This window comes from Athene cunicularia (assembly GCF_003259725.1).
Source record: "Athene cunicularia isolate RWA chromosome 3 unlocalized genomic scaffold, athCun1 chr3_part1, whole genome shotgun sequence".
NCBI lineage: Eukaryota > Metazoa > Chordata > Aves > Strigiformes > Strigidae > Athene > Athene cunicularia.
The window spans coordinates 60,263,147-60,285,278 of NW_020799097.1; the positions used below are offsets into that span (position 1 = coordinate 60,263,147).

General features: G+C 39.3%; 1 protein-coding gene across 3 annotated transcripts in view; it reads left to right on the forward strand.

Annotated features, from left to right (window-relative positions):
- TMEM200A (transmembrane protein 200A) overlaps positions 1 to 22,132 on the forward strand; it is a 58,838-nt gene that overhangs the window by 22,371 nt on the left and 14,335 nt on the right. The window contains exon 2 of one of the 3 annotated variants that reach the window (XM_026845905.1): positions 16,912 to 16,929. The exons of 1 other annotated variant lie outside the window; for it this stretch is intronic. The gene's annotated coding sequence lies outside the window, so the exon portion shown is untranslated. Of the gene's footprint in view, positions 1 to 16,911; positions 16,930 to 17,937; positions 18,029 to 22,132 lie in introns of those variants that run through there. One more of the 3 variants, XM_026845907.1, reaches the window with a different exon arrangement.

Genomic DNA, 22,132 nt, shown 5'->3' on the forward strand with positions numbered 1-22,132 from the left:
AACAGCCAACCCTGTTGGGCTGAAGCTGGCCCAGCTTAATTGATAAGAGCTCCAGTGACTGTTTTAGTAGCCTTGTGAATATACCCTAGCTATGTGTTTCTTAATCTTAGAGTTTTATCTTAATAAATTTGGGCTTTTTCTTAATGTTTTTGTTCTATTTCCTGGATTTCCTTTGCCCATTGTGCACTGAGTGTGGGAAACGTTACAGTAGGTCAGACAGCTGGTTGGTGCCAGGTCCTAGCATTTTTGACATAACAGATCTTTATCTCAGATCTTATAATCCTTCCAGTAAAATTGACATCCTGAATGGTTTATCTCCTAAATAGGAAAAGAGGAAGGTTGAATAAAGTGAATGAGGAAAGCATGCAGTGCAGATAGGATGGAGAAGAGCTAGAGGCACACAGACCCAAGTACAGAGAGAGTTATAGGGAAAGGGGAGATGTTTAGAGCCCCAGCTTTTCTGCAAGGGGAGAGCAAGGAAGCCTGGTAATATGATTTGAGGGATCCTTGGTGATCAAGTGAGAGACAGTCAGATCCTGCCTGAGGAAGGAAGGATGTGTTGGTAGGTCCTAAGAAGGAGGTGGCACATAGGAAAATTTAGGACTGGAAGTGGAGTGAGGAGATGCTACCTTCTGCAGAAGCACCAAAGGCATTCAAAGGAAACACTGGAAGTGTACTAGTTGTTGGGGAGATTTAAGAACACGTCATACAATTTTATAATCTGTATTCTACTATCTGTTAGAAAATGCATTTTTCTTAAGAAATGTAAAGGCCCAGCTCTTGAATCTGTACAGATGTAAAATCTGTAAAATCTTACTCAGATGAGTAGCCCTAGTCAGTTCTACTTGAACTGTTTGTCATAGAAGGTACTAATTGGCATCTGTAAGGGCCCCAGAACAATTTCTGTGAGCTACTGTAATACTCCTACATTGAACAGACTGTAGATCACAGCAGGATTTCTCCTGTGGCGTGGTGATATCCTGTATGAGTCACAGCAACAGGATCTAGCCCCAGCCAGCAAAGTCCTGATTGTGGCAAGAATGGCTGCAGCTATAGGCAGCAAATCTCTATCTTGTGTTCAAGAATATGGCTGAATTTCAGTTCTGTGTTGGTGCCATGTCTGTATTAATATCTTTATTACAGGGGAAACTGTTGGGTTTTTTTAGCCCCCCTTCCTTTGTTGAGTTAGGGTTCTTTTCCCCCATCTCAGCAGATATCCTGATGGAATGTATGTGGCCTGTAATGCAGCTGTGGATTTCTCAACAGGGCAGCAGATGTTATATATTTGAATTCATCTTCAGATATTACTATTTTGATAAACAGCTTTCAGGGACTTTTTACTTTGTTGCCTATGTTTTTTCTGTTCATCGTTTGTGAAGTGGAATGTTGAATTCTGAGACTGTTGAAAACGATAAATCAGTTATGATGGCTTAACCACTAACACAGATTAATTGAATAATAAGTGACCAATGTGAACATTTATGCAAAAGTAACTGTATGCTTATATATTTCAGAAATTCCAGGAACTCCAGGAAAACTAATCTTTTTAGAGACAGACATATCATTTTTTCTAGTTTTTAGGGCTAAGCTATGGCTGCTTTCTTCCTATGAATAAAAGCTGCGTACTAAGCTTTTTGTTTCTTATTTGTTCTAATTATTTTCATTTCTTCTGATCGGGTATACTTATTCTTCTATTGCAGAGATCTTACTTAATTTGTCATAGCGCTCCCCACGTTTACATGTGTGTGAAACACCTGGCAGAAGGACATCAGATATCTCAAACTGCCGCCAGTTTCCTAGCAGGGTGTGTAGGGAGTGCATGAGTCAGAGTCAACATGGAGGACCTGGACTCGTCTACATGGAATATCTGCTTCATAGCACATGTGTGCCTGTTTAAGACATCTGGCTCTTAAAATAACAGTTTGCCATGAAGATTTAAGGAGTTACTTGGTGGAGACATAACAGGAATGGAGAGAGATTTGATCACTCTCCCGTTCTGCCATCTCAAAGTCAGCTGACATGAGACTTGGTCATTGACTTTCAGTAGCAGTCCATTAAGGCCCTAAGAGATTGAGATCTGAACTTACTGTGGCATAGGATTTGGCCTTGAGAAATGAGAAAGTTAAAATGTTTGCTACAGTAGCTGGACACCTCTGTGGAATCTTTCTGATACACAGTAAAGAAATCTTATGTATGTGTTTTGTATTTTTCCTCACAAACTTATTTTCTAAAACTCTAATTATTTTTATTTTTTAAAAGATGGTTCGTTTGAGTGCTGAATTTCTAATTTAAATTCTAATTCTAGTTGAATTGTAATTCTAATTCAATTTCAGCATGTGATCTTTGAACTATGGAGGGTGGAAGGGAGTGGATCTGTGAACAACTTCTAAGACATGGAAGAAAAATGAGGAAAAAAGTTCACCTATATTCTACAGAAGGCTGTTCTGGAAATTTTCTAGGTCTACAAAAATCAGAGGTTTGAAAATCACTGATATATAAAATGAATATTTTGCTAGCTGAATTACAGGTGCTAAGGCTTGCTGTCTTCTTTGCTTTTAGTCTTTCCTAGGCATTTGGCCCTGGAATTTGGTATTAGCCTTTTATCTGATAGCATCATGCAGTTACATTGAACTCAGTTGCTGAGGAGAGGGCTCTGAGGAGGAGGACAGCGGCAGGGGACCATCCTGAAAGCATCAAAAACCTGCAGCAAAACCACAAGGTGTGAAGGTAGAAGCCCAGGGAACATGGAGAGCCTCAAGTCTTTTCCTTGAAGACATATGCATTTTATTTTGTGTTGCCAGTTTTATGGCTTGGTATTATGACCTGTGCAAATAATTAAGTGCTTCTAGCTTAAATATGTACTGTGTATTTAAAAATGTTAAAGGAGACAACATGGGCTGAGGCCAACTGCAGGAGTTTCCATAAGGCCAAATGCCGGGGGCTGCCCTTGGGCCACAACAACCCCCAGCAGCGCTACAGGCTTGGGGAGGAGTGGCTGGAGAGCTGCCAGTCAGAGAGGGACCTGGGGGTGCTGATTGACAGCCGGCTGAACAGGAGCCAGCAGTGTGCCCAGGGGGCCAAGAAGGCCAATGGCATCCTGGCTTGTGTCAGCAATAGCGTGGCCAGCAGGGACAGGGAAGGGATCTGACCCCTGTACTCGGCACTGGTGAGGCCGCCCCTCGATTCCTGTGTTCAGTTTTGGGCCCCTCACTACAAAAAGGACATTGAATGACTCGAGCGTGTCCAGAGAAGGGCAACGGAGCTGGTGCAGGGTCTGGAGCACAGGTCGTACGGGGAGCAGCTGAGGGAACTGGGGGTGTTTAGTCTGGAGAAGAGGAGGCTGAGGGGAGACCTCATCGCCCTCTACAGCTCCCTGAAAGGAGGTTGCAGAGAGCTGGGGATGAGTCTCTTTAACCAAGTAACGAGTGACAGGACAAGAGGTAATGGCCTCAAGTTGTGCCAGGGAAGGTTGAGACTGGATATTAGGTAGTATTTCTTTCCAGAACGGGTTGTTAGGCGTTGGAATGTGCTGCCCAGGGAGGTGGTGGGGTCCCCATCCCTGGAGGTGTTTAAGAGTAGGGTTGACAGAGCACTTAGGGATCTGGTGTAGTTGGGAACTGTCAGTGTTAGGTTAATGGTTGGACTGGGTGATCTTCAAGGTCTTTTCCAACCTAGAAGATTCTGTGATTCTTTGAGCATGCATTAGAAATAGTACCAAATGTCAGTTTTAAATGCTAGGCTTCTCAGTGCTCCTGAAAATGTTAACACTTCATTTTGTTTTCTATATTGCCATGTAAAAAAAATCTCTTGCAAATAACAGTCTAAATGACCATATAAGAAAGAGAAACTCACTGCACAATAAAACCTGGCAAATATACAAAAGTAAGGAACAGTAAAATGTGTGTTTTTTTCTAGTTGCTTTCAGTTGTTACTGCAATAAGTAACAAACAAGCACTAGAAAATAAATTTTGTTTTTATTTTAGTTAGCTATGTTTAAGTGTGGAGTCAAGGCCTCATCAAGACCTTGCTCTGAGTTGGAAGATTGCTTTGTGGGTCTGAGGATGTGGTGTAACCAACTTCCTCTCCTGATGATGTATGTGTCCCAGGGTAAAAATTTATTTCAGAGCGCTTAGAGCAGAAGTGCTCAATCCTTTACAGTGTTGATTCCTGGGAATTTATAGGCTGATCCTGCACTAAAGATTATAGTAATTTTGCTAGAGCATTTAATTGGAGGTCATATAGGGGTCTTATCAGTGAATGATTTCTTAATAATATTTTATGTGTTAATGTTTATCCCATGCACCTATATGCAGTTACACACATGATTTTTATTCAAATTGAACAGAAGTAATTTTAATGTCAAAGTTAATCATGAAGCTGAATATTGTAACCAGTATCAAAGCTGGGAAATGGGACTGCATGGAAGTTAGCGTTTACAGCTGGGATGGGTACAGAGGATTACTGCCAGTGCCAAAGGGTATTTGTGACAATCCATGAGGTGGGGAGTGCTGAGGCAAAGATGGGAATTGTGGCATCGCAGATTTAACCACGGCCTTTCACCTGTGTCGAGAGATGGCATCTGTTGCTACCATCTGTTCAACTTCTCTGCTTATCTTCCCATGTATGATACCAGGCTGGGAGCCCAAAAAAGGGAACAAGGGGGACACTTTAATGAATGATAGATGAATGCTGCTCCAAAGTCCCCAGGCAGCGATTGGAACTTATGTGGATACATGCAGTGTTTTGTCTGGCAGAGAGGAAGATGTAGCAGGGCTGCCACAAATATGGTTAATATCCTACAAGAAAGTTTTCCTGATTAAGCTTCTGTCTAGAATAAGTATTACATTGTCTGACAAAAAAAAACAAGTGAAAATGAAGTACAGAAAGTCAATCACCCTTAGAGAATACTAGTTTGGTGGAGCTTCCTGATTTAAAGTAGCTCTGCAGCTACTGTTGAAAAGTCCATTCTTCACAAAACCCAGCAAACAGGAATATGTAAAACTTTTGGCAACAAAGAGTAGTTTTTAGTGAGAGAACAATGGGATACATTAAGGAAAAATAACTGGTCATTGCCATAAACATCTTCAACTCTTCTAATAAATCTACTGTATTTGGGCAGCAGCTTTTCAGCTCTTGGCAAGCTTGTAGGATGTTCCATAGCAAAGACAAGAATTTGTAAAACCTCAAGGGGCAAGCCTGGCAGCAGTCTGTGACAGCTAGTAGTGTATGAATATGAAAATATTGTGTGTATTGTATAGAGGTTTCTTAATGTACATCATGATTTGTGGAGATGAAAATCAGATTTCATAAAAACAGATAATTTTTTTAAGCAGATGAATGTCAGTTCTATGTGAAGTGTTTCTTTCTTTTGACAGAAGTTGTGTGATTTATAATATGACTCATTCTGTACATGCAATATTTTGGTAAAAAAAAAATCACTTTTACGTGTGAAACATTTCACTCCGACTCAGTGTTGACAATAATATAAAAGAGCTGCTGTAAAGTTTCTTTTATCATCTTTTTTTTTTAAATTTAATTATGGTCAAAACTCTGAAATAGGATGGAGATAAAATTGAGGGTACACTACATGTATATCACAACAGCATTTTTGCTAATTAAATGCTTGCCTGAAATGCAGTATAGATTAGAAAAACCAAACCCTATATGGGCATACTACATCCATACCACAGCAGGTGGTTTTGGCTTAAAATAATAACAATTAAAAAACAAAGCAGCCAAAATATTTTTTGAGTGTTTTAAAAGTAAAACCTATTTTTTCCTCTCAAAAGGATGTTTTTAGTCAAAATAAGTATTTTTAGGCTGGTAATGATACACAGAAAAAAACCTGTTATTTGATCCAGAACTAGTTTTGCTTCGTTAAAATTTTGCTAAGAAAGCTAAAAGCTATTTATGTTCGTGTCCAAACAATTTTCCATATCATTCAATTTTTAGGATCACTGCAGCGGTTCTGGGCCTAAGATTTCCCAGCTTACAGGCAACTGAAAATTCAGAATGCTGATATGACGCATGCGTTACTGTCTGTCCTATAGAAATAATTGTCTTTTGTTTTTGAGAAACTAGCGCTATTGGAAAAATTCAATTCCTGCTTGCTACATCTTTTCATTTCCTGTGTGGTGTTACCCACATTTGTGTAGCTTCAAAATTATGATAATGTCTGTGAAACGAATGCTTCAGAACATCCACAAAACAAACTAATTCACAAGTGGAGGCCTATCCTTGTTTAAGTCCAGGCAAATTTTGCAACTGATGTTAAGAATTAGGATTTCACCCAGTAGTGTCACAGCCATCTTGTTTCCTGTGACTCAGCAATCATACCTGATTTATAATTTTTCAATAATGTCTCAGAATTCAAGATTCTGTTCTGCAAATGTGGAATGGATAAACTCTTTGGCAACAATGTGAGAAGTCTTTGAAAGCTGTTTAAAATTATTAGAAATTGTACTAAAATACCTTTGTTCTACATTGAGAGGGCATGTTTGTAAGCTTGTGTTCTCAAAATTCGAGAGATCTTATGACCACAGTGTAGATGTGACCTCAGTGTAGATATTTGGTATTCATAATCCTATTTTGTGTTAGAGGTGCAACTTAATACGCTTTAATATAATTTTGTATTCCTTGCACATTCAAAACTTCCATAAAAGCCAAGCTTGATTTCATACGCACTTAGAAAAGTAGGACTAGGCCTCTAATGGTAGATGAATTTTTTTCTAATTTGGTTTAAATAAATTATACTAAGCATAATCCTAACAGACATTTCCAGATCAAGTTTTACTTGCTTTACTAATGCAAAGTTCTTGTTGTGAATTGGGCACCCATAAGAGTAGCATTTGCTTAACCATAAATCTTTAAAAAAATCTGCTGATATACAGCAGGTAATTTCAGAGATAAAGAAAGAGAAAAAGAGAGAAAAAATGTCTCCGTAACTCTGCCTTCTATTTGGAGATAATTAAGTTCAAAGGTTCTGAAGCAACATTGACTGTTACAGGATGTCCTCCACACCAGAAAATGAAATTAATCAGTCATTGCCCTGTTAAGTGAAAATGGATTAGTGGCAGAGAAAACGCTGTACTTTCATTAGTCATGTCAAGATGCAAATGCAGAGATACACATCTTTGCATAAATGTTCACAGATAAACAAAATAATTAAATTCATTGTTGAAACAAAATAATTGAATTCACTGTTATGCAACAGATACTCTCAAGTATATGATACTTGGTTTATGGGAATACACAGTAGGTTCTTTATCTGTATTTTGTGTATGATGATAGGAGAATTTAATTTCTGTTAATCTGGGGTGCCTGGATTCAGGCAGTAACTCAAGAAAACATCTGTGTTTATGCTTAATACAAACAGTCTGTCTAAATCTCACTGGCTGCAAGTTTGTTTGTTTTAATAATGTTCCCCTGAGGACTATAGTACAAAATCCGATCTCATAATTTTGTGAGTGTCCATCAGGATGTTTCAGTAAGGCCACTTTTGTCCAGTGATTAGAACTGAAACAAAAGTTTTGCTGTATATATTGTCAAAGGATTTCATTCACTAGTGTCAAAGCAAACTTTATACTGAGCATATGTTTTAATTTCTGGAATGTTTCTAGCACCAGAAAATACTTTAAAATCGCCTGTTGATTAAAAATTATTCAAAATTTAATAATTCGAGTGTTTGCCAAGTGGGAAGGGATGCACTGCCACATTCAAGTGGTAGTGATGTACACAATGTCCTGTGCATGGGTGTGAACAGTTTGGAAGACAACAAGGAATCATGTTCAGCATGTCTGCCCCATAGAGTTTACACTTTGACATGTATATCTTTAGCTACTCTCTATTCATGCTTATGGATACCAGCTGGGAGTGGAACATGATGAGGAGGCTATAGAAGACCATGACAGACAGGAATGTTAGAGTGGCAGTGGGATAATTTTTATAACAACTGTTCTCGGTCAAAATTCCTTAAAGAAACTAGACTGAACGGGTTCAACCTCAGGTAAGGGACATATAATGGAAGACAAGGTGAATGTGTAGAAATCAATGAGTAAAATAAATGAGGGTGTTTCTTCTTCACTTATGTGAGAATTGGACTGCATTCCACAAATGAAAAAACAGTCCAAAGGAAACAAGACTTCGCATTTCATATTTGAAATCAAACGGTTTGTAATCTTCAAAAGATTAAATATTTCCTGACAGTATTTTGGCAATAATAATGAAAATTAAAACAAAGTATCTTTTTGTTATAATAAATGTAATAAGGGAGAAATTTGTTTTCTGTGGTTGGTACACCTTGCAACTGGCAACAGGGCTTCTTACGTGTGTTACTAGACAGGGAAGATACCAGGTAAGATGTTCCCCTGCCACGACTCATCAGAATGGTTTTTACAAATAAAGTTTAGGAAAACAGTCAAAATTCTCTCTGCAGTATAGTAAAGTTGGGTAGTTACTACTGTTATAACTGGATCATTGTTTGAAGCCAGATTTTAGGAGGGTTTTTTATACAGTTGATATATATGCTTTCATCATGTTATTAATAACTGATAATCTCGAATATAAAATGTTGCATGTTCTCTAAGGAATGTCACTAAATCAGCCATTTATGGTTAGAAAGACTTCCAAGTCCTTTAGCATTTGCTGAAGACAGGAGTTTTAAATTTTTTTATTATTTTTTTCATAGCTGTCAAACATATTAGTTTTGAATAGTTCAAGAAAATCACTTGAGGTGACAATGAGGAAACCACAGAGCAGCAGGGGAAAAAAAATTAATAAACCCTCAAACAACCCAGAATCAAGCAAAGGGGAAAAAAAGTATGAAAAATGTAGCCCTTCTTCAACTGTATGTTGCAGGATCGATAACAGGGATTTGCATAAATGCCTTTTATATGGATTAAAGTCACTTATCAGTAAAAACATAAACTTCAGATTCTTCTGAAACAGCTAGTAAGTCAAAAGACAGTAACAGTGCCAAACCCGCAGAAGTCTTAAAGCCTACAGTCCCATTTAAAAGTACCACCTTAATCCAGCAGCACTTACTTATGCAAGATTTTCAGCATCTCCGTGTAAATCTTTTACATAAAAAACTTCAGCAGGATTACAGGTCAGGAAAGAACTGCAGGAACAGGAAGGTGTTAGGACCTAACCCCAGTTCGTGCATCTGGGAAGCATCCACCACCGTGCAACACTGAGTGTTTGATCCTGCATTTGTTTGATGGAACTTCAGTTCAGTTTCCGTGTTTCCTCACAGTGGTTGATGGCACCAAAGGTTGCAGCCCACCTCTTGATCCCATTACTGTGATTATTTTAGGAAGAGGAAAGCCTAGGTTCAGAATCTGGGAAAGCAGGAAAAGGAAGACATAGCATGATACTTGAATATTTGCTTTCTATTGCATGAGGGAGCACATGGAGTATAATACTTCAGGTCTGTACTGTAGAATAGGGCATTTTTCAGTCTGCAACATATGATGATGTTTTGCAAATATTTTTACATTTATTTATCGTAATAGATTTAAGCTTGAAAATAGCTTGGTTTGAAACATTTTAGCTATTTTACATAAGGAAACCCTCAATCACTGATATCAGGTAGAGTACTTTTTTTCTGATTTCTACTGCATCATATGCATCATCAGTGAATATGGTACATATTGTTAGTGTTAATAGGTAAGATCTTAAAGAAATAAGTATTACTGTGTTAAAAATGAACAGCAAAATGTTTTACCCTAAGTTATCCTTTCTTGATGCACTACATCTGGCTACTTCAGATCCTGATCTCCTGCTCCCTTGGCCTCAGTCCACAACTTGTGGAGCATAATTGCTTCAAGCTATTAATGCCCAGAGCATTTTAGCTTAAAAAAAAGTGAAGTACGCCTGTAATGCTGTGAAGGTCAGCTTCAATATTCATATCCTTAAAGTTTAGCAGACATTTTAACGTATTGCTGGATCAAACAAGTTCTCTGAGAATGTAGGAAGTGATGAATCTGTCCTGCTTAATACTACTGGGAATTCTGAAGGGTACCATAACAAATTATTTCATTAGAGAGAAAAATAGCAATGGGTTGTTTCAACAGCAGAGGTGCAGCTAACTCAAAAAATATAGTTGTTTTCAACTGTCTCAGAATATGTGGCACAAAAGTAAGTAAGCATAACATGATCATAACCCAAGAATAAAATGGAGCTGTAAGTGAGAAGAATATTTCTAAACATTGGGATAAAGCGATCCCAATGGAAGGGTGGAACAAATACTTTTAAAATGGGTGCTATAGATTTATTGAAAGAGATTATAAAGGGGTTTTGATTGTAAAGTAACAAACCAGACATCTTTTCCAGTCTCGTACTTTTAAAAAAAATATCTGGCCGCTGTCTTTGCCATTGGTAAAAACTATTTGTTTTCTTCCTAGATTTTAGTTTGACTTTAAGAGCAGCATTGAAGAGAGTATTTAAAAAGCAATTGAAGGCACATTTTCACCTAATTAACAAGAGTTTATATTTATAGAAGTTAATCTGAATGTTAAAGTCCTCTAGTCGACATGGTACAAAGCATAGGTTTCTTTTTAATGTTTTGTAGATAAAGAACACAATGTTTACTGAGCAGTTGAATATTAAATGTAAAATATGAAGAGGTCCCTATGATGAAGACTGTGTCTAGGGGCCGGCTTTAATGTTGCAGCAAGGCAGACTGTACAGGGAAAAATAAAGCTTTATATAATTTGTTCTGTTAATATGTTTACTCTTCTGTTTGTGTAAACCAATCAATTTTGAATGTGTGATATATTCAGTAATGTAGCCCTTGTATAGTCATTTGTGCATGTCACCTCCCACTCAGACGAGGGAGACAAGTGACTCAGATTTGTAAATCCCCAACAGAGCGGACAACGGTAAAACAAGTCTCAAAGTCCAAACATTTATTAACTTCCCACAATGTACTAATTGGACAGGCGATAGTTGGCTAAGTATATAATGAGTTGTGGCAAGCAATACAGTATGCCTTGCATTTCTTAATGGTAGTGAAGGAAAACGGAAAAAAGGAGAGGAGGGAGGTAGAAAGAATAGAGATCACCGGTCTGGGTTTCTGCGTCAGTGCCGCCAGCAAGGGTTCCAGGAGGCATTCATTGTCTTTGCTTCACTTCACTCTCCGGGTCCCCCTCCCCCTCGATTTATACACATTTTCCTTGGGTCTGTCCCCTAGGTTGACCCACATACCTGTGTATCCCATGTATGGGGAGGGGTAAGTGTTTCATGGGATGGTGTAACTAGCATGATCTTGTCAGTCTGTGTTAGCATATTGAGGGGTGCTAACTTTAATATGAATTTTGTGGATAATGAAGCAAAGGGCATTCACTGGACAGGTGGCCCTTGAAATTTGACCAGGTGCACCAGAGCAGAATAGTCCTGTCTCCTCCACAGAGCTCCCCCCCTCAGCTGCATCCTGTGTTATTCGGGCAGCCTTACCAGCTTCAACCTGCCCACCATCCACCCCCTGACTATAGTTTTATCTTGCCAGTGTTTGAGACATTCCTTAGCTCGGAGGGCCTCCACTCCCCCTGCTAACTTTGATCTCTCAGGCTGTTTTTCTCAGTCCTTGTTTCTCGCAGGCCTGTTTTTTGTTTTTACAAGTCGTCTCTCACAGTGCAACAATAGAAAGATGAACAATTTTGAATTTACATATATTTCAGCATTTTTGTTACTAAGTATGTTAATAATATTCCTGCTAAGTCCTCAGCTTAAATACTAAACTGACAGCTTTAGAAAAAAATATTGCTGTTGCCCATATGTCATAGTAATATTTTATAATAAATAATGTTTTCTCTGTACCTTTAAGATATATTATTCTTTCTTCTCCTCCCCTATAATTTTCTACAGGAGAGTCCTTCAGAAGTTCACAGGTGGGCTGTGAACTACAAGGAAACACATTAAAAAAGCAAAATTGAAAGACTTCATAATTAGGTCCTTTCGGCAAAAGACTGGTAAATCCTTCATAGTATCTTTGCTAATGCCTTCTGAATTAACAGTTATTTTATACACACAAACACACATCCTATATTTTACTGCTATATAAAGCCTACTGTAATTTAAAGCAGGAATTACTTAATTTGGGTGTCATTTAATGTAATTTAAATCTGCTTTTTATGTACAACTCAAAACCCCAAGCAGACTGGACTACTGAAATAAAGAGTGGAAAATACAGATATTTTGTCCCAAAATAATGACAGACATCACCCATTAAACAAACACATTAGGGAAGTGAACAATATGGCCTGTGTATTCTTGTTTGAACTGGTTTTCTTCCTTTTCCCATTAGCAAAGACTGCTAGACAGTAAATCCCTACAGAGCTACAAAAGTCAAGATGTGAAGTCATCTGTTGAAACCTTTCCTGAAAGTCTTAAAACCCAGTTCTTTATAAAGGTAATGTATGTGGAGAATAAGGCAGAAATGAGGAAGGAAAAGCTGTCTAGGGAAACAGTTATAACAATTACTTGGTGATTAGTAAATAGGAATTTGAAGTATGTGTTCTAAGGTCAGAGCAAAAGAGCCATGGCCCAGTTAACAGATGGAAACTGGGAAGTTCAGATGCTTAAAGGTGAACCTTTCTGTAATTGCAGGTTCAGACCCTAAGGGTAAAAGTGTCAACAACTTCTGAGTAATTTGGAAACTTAATTTCTATTCTGAATTAAGATTCCCAGGTAACTTCTGAAAGAGGTTCTGAATCACTCTTTACAGTTTTACCCTAAGCTTTTTTATGCTTTAGTTGTTCCATGAAGAGGAAATGAATATTAAAATTTTTTAAGTGTTTTAAATTCTACTGGTGATAATCTCTTGATGACATAATTTTTATGGCTATATTTGGACATCCTGGAACATGACCTTATTATGATATTGACTAAGAGTAGGTTCTGGTATGCTGGAGTCTGGTTATGATTTGATAGGTAAGAAACATGGGTTTGGACTGCTTAGCTTGGAGCGTCATCTCTTACTTACCCCTTCCATATGCCAGTAGTGTAAACAAGTATTCGTTAGTATTCCATGGCTAACATCAGTCTTCGAGAGTTGACACTGCGTGGATGTAATGTACTTAAGTTCTTGGTGAAATAAAAGTTCTTAAAAACTGACCTATAGTACAACCACATGTTCTGTCAAGAGGAAAGGATAGGAATAAAGACATAGATGAATAAAGATGTTCTGAAGAATATATGCTTGTTGCAGCCTATACAAATCTAAATCTGTAAATCTCTCCCTAAAACACATGTTGAGGTCCTATGTGCACTTTGTCTTTTTCTTAACACCCCTGTTCTTTTTAAAGCAGTATGTTTCTGTGATAACTGTTTCAACAAAGTACAGAGAAGCTGATGTGGGGCTTATGGTTAATCAGTGCTGAATCAGGTATGCAAATGGTAGACAGCATTCATTGTGGAGGAATGGGAACAGATAATGTAGCCTGAACTACATAAGTTCGGAAGAGGATTGGATTAATCAGCAAAGTGTTTGTTAGGAGGAGGCCAGGGCAAGCCCAATTCAATTGAATTTCAGCATGTCACAGCTCTCCAAGCCAGAGTGTCTGTATTTAAATTCAAAAATCAGTGTTAGTGCTGCTCATCTGGGTCACACAGCTCAAATCAGAACATAATCAGGAGTTGCTGGAAAATTGAAGGTTTCATAGAAATACTCTGTTGGCTGTACTGCACTTCATCAATGTTCTTCAGCAATGCTTTTTCGAAACAAGTACTACATGGTAGTGTAATGCAATTAGGACTGTATGACAGCTACCAAGGACAGGTGTCACTGTGCTTATTCATGAGTATAACAACAGTAGAATAAAGCAGGGGAGGAGTAGGGTGCTGCATTGTGCATGGATTGCGAGTTTCCAAGCTAGGAAAAGATGTCACGTTTGTACCTCAACTTTTGGCCACCTCTGAGCTCACAGGAGGCTTTTGGAGTGACATGAATGTCCCAGAAGTTCTTAAAGCAGTTAAGGTGACACCATGGTCCTGCTTTAAGTATTGCATGATCTATATCTTGCCTCAGATGGAAAGAAAATTACAATCTCATTACATATGCTGATCGTCTGTGAGCAAGATCGCATGGCATGATATTTATGGCACCAGGGGATGATGATACCATTAACACTAGCACTCTTTACAGACATTTCTGTAATGATTTTAGTGTGAGAATATTTTATGAAGAAAGGTTCTGCATGTAGACTGCATGCAAGGGAGTCTTGTTTGTTAAGACCTATGAGCTGGAGAAGCAATAATTCCTTCCAGGCTAATTTAGGGATTATTTAGGAATCTGTCCCGCTGGTCCCAAAGCAGGCTGACTCATCTGGGTTTTTCTTGTTTCACAATCCGCTGAAGTTCTGCCCTGGCTCCATATAATGTGCACACACAAGCTTCCTGTAAAATGGGTCATTTTTTTGCTTCTCAGATGTGGAGTTTTCAGTCTAGACTTGTGGATCTGCATATGGATTATGAACTGCAAAGTTAGGAAGAGTGCACAGCTGGGTTTCTGTTTGCAGATTTAAATCAGCTTAAATAAAGCAGACAAATATCGAGCACTAAGATCCTAATACGTCGTCCCTGCTTTCAGCATGCATGGCAGCAATGAGCTGAATGTTGTGCTCCTGTTACGGCAAAGACATGTAGTAACAGCCCTTAGGAAACCATCAGTTTCAGTATTGTCACTGACTATTCCGAGGTATATGGAAGGCTCCTTCTGTATAAGTGGCACAGAAAGTCTGCCACATGGTATTAGTAAGCACATAATAGAGGTCTACTATACAAGCATCTTTCCATGGCTTGTAAAATGTGACTTGGAACTGTATGGAGGTGGACTGTCCAAGTGAAAAATGTAAATGCAGCTTTCAGCCAGTCTGAAATGCTGGCAATGTTCATGGTTGCAGTCTGCAGCTCACCAGAAGTCCTTCAGAGATCCTGAATAAAACCTTCTGACAAATAGAGATTTGCCAACAAGAACAACAACAGCAAAAATAACAACATAACCTATCCTATTTTCTGATAGTTCAGAAATTTCTAATTATGTAGTAGGCATCTTATTTTCGGATCTTTCTCTTCTGAATTTAGCTTTTGAGGGCTACAGCAGGGATGTTGCAAGTGCCCTCTCTTCAGACCCATTCTTTCACCCACTCAGCAACTCAGCTGTGAAAAATTGCAGAAGGCTTGTGTTAAATCTTTTCTCAAATTCACAGCTATTTGAAAGGCAGAAGCATCAGAGTTGGCTGGAATTGGGAACGCTGTCAGTTGGGATGTGCCTCACTTAGAACACACCCTGGGATATCAAGGCAGCGTGAGAAGCTGCATGCATGTGCCAGGGCAACGCAGGCATATTTCCAAGGGAGCCAGCTGGCATAAGTGAGGTTTAGGTGCTTATGAACCACCCAGAGTATTGTGTAATCCTCTGTCCAGTGGTGGCTGTGTTCATTGGCTATACTGAATCAGCATTAGAGTAGTCCATGACTTCTGTAGCAAGTTTTCTTGTTTCATATTAGTGTCTTAGCAATGTTCTAGGATAAAGAAACTGAAGAGTAAAGAAGCCTAAATGAAACACCTGTGAAGTGGTCATTTCAGCCTCTGGGCAGGTGATGGTCGATCCTTTCTGTAGAGGAAAAGCAAGTGTGATGTGAAAGGCAAAGGAGGTTCTTGTTCTGTAAAATCTTATCCTCCAGCTGAACCTGGAGGATGTGATCAGCTTCTAAATCTGCCAGCAGCTGCAAGTGTATCTGACTAGTTAACTCCCACAGACCCTACACATTTCCTACAAATCAAACAGTTCTCATAACCAGATTCTTCTTTTACCTTCCCTTTTGGTTTAATTTTCATATGTCATGCTTTTTCATTGCTTGCGTAGGTTTCTTTGTTGATTTGATTTTTCCTTGCCTCCTAGTGTGTTCTCATTTGTTATCTTCATTTCTTTGGCATTTGCCTTGGTTAAATTACATTCTATCTCTGATGTTCCAGGCTGTTTGCACATACTTGCATGATCTGGTTCATCTCTCTGCAGGCTCCTCTGCCTCTTTTTTCACTCTGGGTGGTCGTCAATGTTTTCAGGTCTGTCAGCCACTATTTCAGATGTCAAGCTCAGTTCATGTTGTACAGAATTTTTTTCTTCTAATATTTGCTCTGCTAATTCTTGGGCACATTTCTGCTAAAAATAACAGTTGTCCTTTTACTTTCTCCTGTATCTGGCTTACTGTGGCATTGCTGCAGTACTTCTATGGCCTTGAACAAGTACTAATTACTTTATTCACATTTTAGTCCCATAATGAACTTGAGCTCATTAGGATATGTATACTGATGGAGCTGTCCAACCCATTTATTTTACCCATGGTTTTCTAGGAAGTGCATTTTCTGCAGAATCAAAGCCCTCAAGGCTTCCACAAGGAAGTGAAAGAGCTACGTTAGTACCTGTCTTCAGAACTGACCCGTTAGCAGAGTATCTCACAAACCAGAGACTGATTATACTTTGGACAGACTCAGGTTGGTGTTAACTGCACTAATCTGGATAGTCCCAGCTGTGCCATAATGTCTGTTGTGTTTTAATGCCCGTTGCCTCTTACTCCACACTTACATTAGTGTTGCTGCTGTCTTTCCACCAGGAGGAACAAGCATTGAACACTGACCTTTAAACACAACTGTGAGGAAAGAGGAATCATAAAACATTTGCTAAAACATACTCATGTATTTTCTATGAATTTTAGTGAATACATTTGATTGTGCATGGATAATTTTCATTTTGTTTTTCCTTGTTGCTTTAGCTGTCTAGATAAATTTATTTCAAGTAATTTGGTAACACATTGCTAGCCTTCTACTGAAAAAAATAATTAATTGGTGACATTGTATTTCACTCTTTCCCTTACCCTCTGAACTGAAAACTTTATGATGGACTGCTGGCAGCTTCCTGCTGCTCAACCTGTAAGTACATTTTCTATTTATCTCCCTCTCACCATTTCTTCATCCTGCTTTTCTTACACAGAGCTGGTAATTTTGCGGTAGTTAAAGTAGTTAAAAGGAAAAAAAAAGTAACCCATACTCTATCTGTTGGTACTTGGTAGTCTGCTGAGTTTTACTGACCTTTTCTTTCTTTTCTGCTCAGCAATGCACTCAGAAATTGGGCTAAAGGTTAGACATAACAGACTGACTGATACCTACAGATGCTCTGTGATGAGCTGAGAAGACACTAAAGTCATGAGACATAAATGTAAATTTTACACTAACTGCAAAAACTTGACTGTATTTTCTGTCTTCTTGACTTTTAACTCCTCATTTATATATTATCTCTTAGTTGTTTATGCTGTCTATATTTGCATCACAGATCAACCAGCAGCTTTTAACAAGGTGCCTCGAATAACTTTGGTCATGCATTCATTTTAGTTTAAACGTGCCTTACTTTTAAGTGCTTGATTCTGAGCATCCTGCTGGCCTTGTGTAAGTCAGGAGGATATTCATTAAACTGATATTTATCTTTGTAAATATGCAGGCTAAAGAAAAGCATGTAAAATATTAATAGCATAAAATGATGTAGCAATAGCAATGTAAGTAAGGAACTCAAGGAGCTAAAAAAAACAAACTGCAAGGTTTTTTGTGAATAAATTGCAACCTATAATACACGCTAATAAAAGTTGACATCTCCAGCTAAAATTAAAATGTTACCTAGTATCAGTCAGTGTTAGAATCTGTCCTGATCATATGGGTCAACTGAGATCATGTTTTACATTACACAGGGTAGCTCAAGTATGTTAAAACACGAATGTGTAGACTTTGTGAACGGAGGTGATTGAAATTGTGCAACACACTGGATAAGCTAGCATGCTATCGGCAGTGCACCCATTAGTAGGTCTTTAACTAGGGCACCACACTTTAGCTAGAAGTGCCATTTATCATTCCTCATGTATTAGGAATATTCTCATTTTTCTCAGGTCTGGCAGCCTACTGTTGCACAGACTGTCTGTTAGGGACTCAGTCTTACTGGAACAACTGGATGGAGCTGGTTTTCTGCAAAATAGCTGGACAGGTGTGTGCTGATTCATAGATGCACAATGAAGTAACAGCAACTCTGCTATCTTTCAGAGGCCTTGGTCCCTGGAAAAGCAGTGTATATCTGAAATGTAGAGCAACAGGATGGAGTGTAGATGTCTGAGGTGAGAGAGGCCGACCTTTTAAGGGTTACAAAAGAAAGTTTTGTAGTAGATGTGAAGTCCCCTGCATGAACAATGCTTGGGCATTCTGGAAGCAAGTAGAAGCGAGGAGGTAGCAGTTCTTCTGCTCCATTTAACTGTCCTTAATTTATGTACCACCAAGGAATTGTTTGGTTTTAACCCCCAATGCTGTTCACAGATTGTTCATGGTAAAAGAAAAAAGGGATTTACTAAGCAAATCAAGTATCTGTATAAGTGAATTCTGATACCAAAGCTTAAGATACAGTTCCATAAATGCGACCCATAGTTATTTCAACATGTCTTTCTCTTAGCATCTCCCTACTCATAGGTTACTTAGCTGCCTATGGGTTCTTCCTGTTTAGAGTATCCTTAGTTTTGGGTGTTAAAGCACAGAGTGGTTATTATAACACAAGTGATAATGAAGTTGATTAGAAAGTACAGAAGAAACAGCTTGTGAGGGATAATTTACATAATGGCCTTCATATTGCCATTTCTATTGTTTTATACATGTGAAATACTAATTTGCGTCTTGAAACTGCTGCTCTTATATGTACTTTGTAACTTGCATTTTACCAGTCAACCAGCTGAGTAGCAGTGTGGATGCTTACAGGTTCTACTGATGCCCCCATGTGGATGTCTGGCTAGATCACTCTAGTCTGAAGTTGAAGACATGGTTGAGTTTTACTGTTAATTTAACAATTATTTCTGTGACCTCCATCTCCATTAATGGGCAAAAAAGCTTGACAGTGTGGGATACCAAAAGTATTTTTGAACTATGTTTTCCATTATTTATGAAATACTGCTTCACTGTCACTTTTTTGTATCTAGCGTTTGAAACTATTGTTGACATATTGGGAATAGCATCAGTTTACTTATTTTTGTGTCATTCCTGAGACCCAAGAAAATTTTTATTCCATTATTAATGTCCTGATAATAGCTATGATATAATTATGACCTAATTGGTTTGCCAACATAGAATAACCTAAACCTCATACACTGTTTTTTCTGCTCCTGTGGATTAATATAATGATGTTGTCACTACCTGAGAGTCCACCTGCAAGTGGACTGAAAGTTAGTGTAGACATGCTGGAACTATCTTTAAATGTGACAACTCAGATACTGTGACCTTGCTGGTTATGGCAGCAGAGATCTTAGGAGGAGCTGGTTGGTCTTTCTTGGCAGGGTAAGTTAGCTTGTTCAAAGATCTTCAGTGTAAAAGACATCCTAATGCTGACCCATTTTTTTTAGTGTTCCTTAGATCATAGTTGTCAAAGATTTCAGAAAGCAACGACAGACTAGATGAGCATAAAGATAGCATAGGGCCACAGCTGTGCTGAAGCAGTTACTCTTGTTGGCCATATAAATACTCTCACTTTGTGGCTGGTGCACTTGAGGAACTCAAATTCCAGTTCTTCCAAAGACCCCTTGCAAGTCTAATGACAGGGAAATAAGTCTCCTGCTGGTGGAGGGGCCTGGCACCCAGGACATCCCACTTTCCAGGCAAGTGTCTTGGCCACTAATATAAAACAATGCTGCCAGGGTTAATGGATAGCTAGCAGGGTTAAGTTTGTGGCTTTCAAAGTTACTTTTTGGTCCTACGTTCTTAAGTTCTGCTAAGTTGGGCTATTAACATCTTACTGTGCCTCTATCATGCACTGAAATTTTCAAGTACAACTAAACATTGTAGATACCTAACTACTTTTCAGAGTTATGCTCTTTCATTATTTGAGGCTTTTTTTAAAAATTGGTCCTAGGTCTCTGACAGTAAACAGAATGCTAACTCCTACTCCTTTGAGTTTGTACATTTTATAGAACAAGAAGTATTTTCTAGGACAGAGGGAAAAAAGCTTTGCTCAGACATCTTAGTTGTGGAGCAAATAGCTTTGATTTCATATCTAAAATGTATATTAAGACTTATTTGACATAACTACTTCATTTTATCCCTGTTATTGTTTGATCTTACAGTTACTGGACTCTACGGTGGGAAATTACAGTTAATAGAACCTTCTAATTAACATGATTAACTGAGCATATAGTGCAGATAAGGACATTTGTTTGGTCTCATGACAGCTGGTCACTGCCTACATTAAGTGTGTGTCTAGGCTGGAGATTTCACCTCTGACTAAATCAAGTAACAGATTGCTAGTTAAGCTAGATGTTGTGAGTGTAAATAGTAGCCAAAGCACTCCAGCTTTGTTTGTGCTTATATACCTCCGTACCAAGTGCCTGCCACTGTTTTATTCAAAATTTTGCACATAAGAACTGAAGAACCAGTAATAGTAGTGCTTGTAAATGAAGATACTTCTTAACATTTTCTATCTTGTTCCATGTTTGGTTTTTATTAGGAAACTGAATTTATCTGGCACACTGAGCCCTGGAGTGTTTTGTCATGCCTTTCCTTTGCAGCAGATGACAGTGAACATACCTTTTACTCTGCTTTTATACATTCAGTCTTTTAGAAACATAGAATCATAGAATGATTTGGGTTGCAGGGAACCTTAAAGATCATCTAGTTTCACCCCCCCTGCCATGGGTAGGGACACTTTCCACTAGCCCAGGCTGCTCAAAGCCCTGAACAACCTGGCCTGGAACACTGCCAGGGAGGGGGCAGCCACAGCTTCTCTGGGCAACCTCTTCCAGTGTCTCACCACCTTCACAGTAAATAAGTTTTTCCTTACATCTAATCTAAATCTACCCTCTCTCAGTTTAAAACTGTTACCCCTCATCCTATCCCTATACTCGCCTGATCATGTCTGTCCTCATAAGGGAAGTGCTCCAGCCCCCTGATCATCTTCATGGCCTCCTCTGGACCCGCTCGAGCAAGTCCATGTCCTTATGTTGGGGGCCCCAGAGCTGGACACAGGATTCCAGGTGGGGTCTCATGAGAGTGGAGCAGAGGGGGAGAATCCCCTCCGTTGACCTGCTGGCCACTCTTGATGCAGCTCAGGATACGGTGGCTTTCTGGGCTGCGAGTGCATATTGCTGGCTCATACTCAGTATTCCATCCATTCCATCCATTAACACCCCCAAGTCCTTCCCTGCAGGACTGCTCTCAATCCGCTCATTGCCCAGCCTGTATTTGTGTTTGGGATTGCCCTGACCCGTGTGCAGGACCTTGCACTTGGCCTTGTTGAACTTCATGAGGTTTGCACAGGCCTACCTCTGCAGCCTGTCAAGGTCCTTATGGATGGTGCGTCCCTTCCCTCCAGTGTGTTGACTGCACCACACAGCTCGGTGTCATTAGCAAACTCACTGAGGGTGCACTCAACCCACTGTCCATGTCACCAACAAAGATGTTAAACAGCGCTGGTCCCAACACCAACCCCTGAGGAATAGCGCTCATCACTGTTCTCCACTTGGACATCAAGCTGTTGACTGCAAGTCTTTGAGTGTGACCATCCAGCCAATTCCTTATCCACAGAGTGGTCCACCTGTGAAATTCATGTCTCTCCAATTAAGAGACAAGGATGTTGTGTGGGACAGTGTCAGATGCTTTGCACAAGTCCAGGTAGATGGTATCAGTTGCTCTTCCCTTATCCACCAGTGCTGTAACCCCATTGTAGAAGGCCACCAGATTTGTCAGGCATGATTTGCCCTTAGTGAAGCCATGTTGGCTGTCACCAGTCACCTCCTTATTTTTCATGTCCTCTAGCATAGTTTTCAGGAGGATTCACTCCATGATCTTGTCAGGCACAGAGGTGAGACTGACTGGCCTGTTGTCCCCCAGGTCCTCTTGATTTTCTGTTTAAAAACTGGGGTTATGTTTCCCCTTTTCTAGTCAGCAGGAACTTCACTGGACTGCCACAACTTCTCAAATATGATGGATGGTGGCTTAGTCACTTAATCTGCCAGTTCCCTCAGGACCCTTGAATGCATTTCACCCAGTCCCATGGACTTGTGCACCTTCAGATTCCTCCCTCAAGTGGGAGGTTCTTCATTCTCCCAGTCCCAGCCTTTGT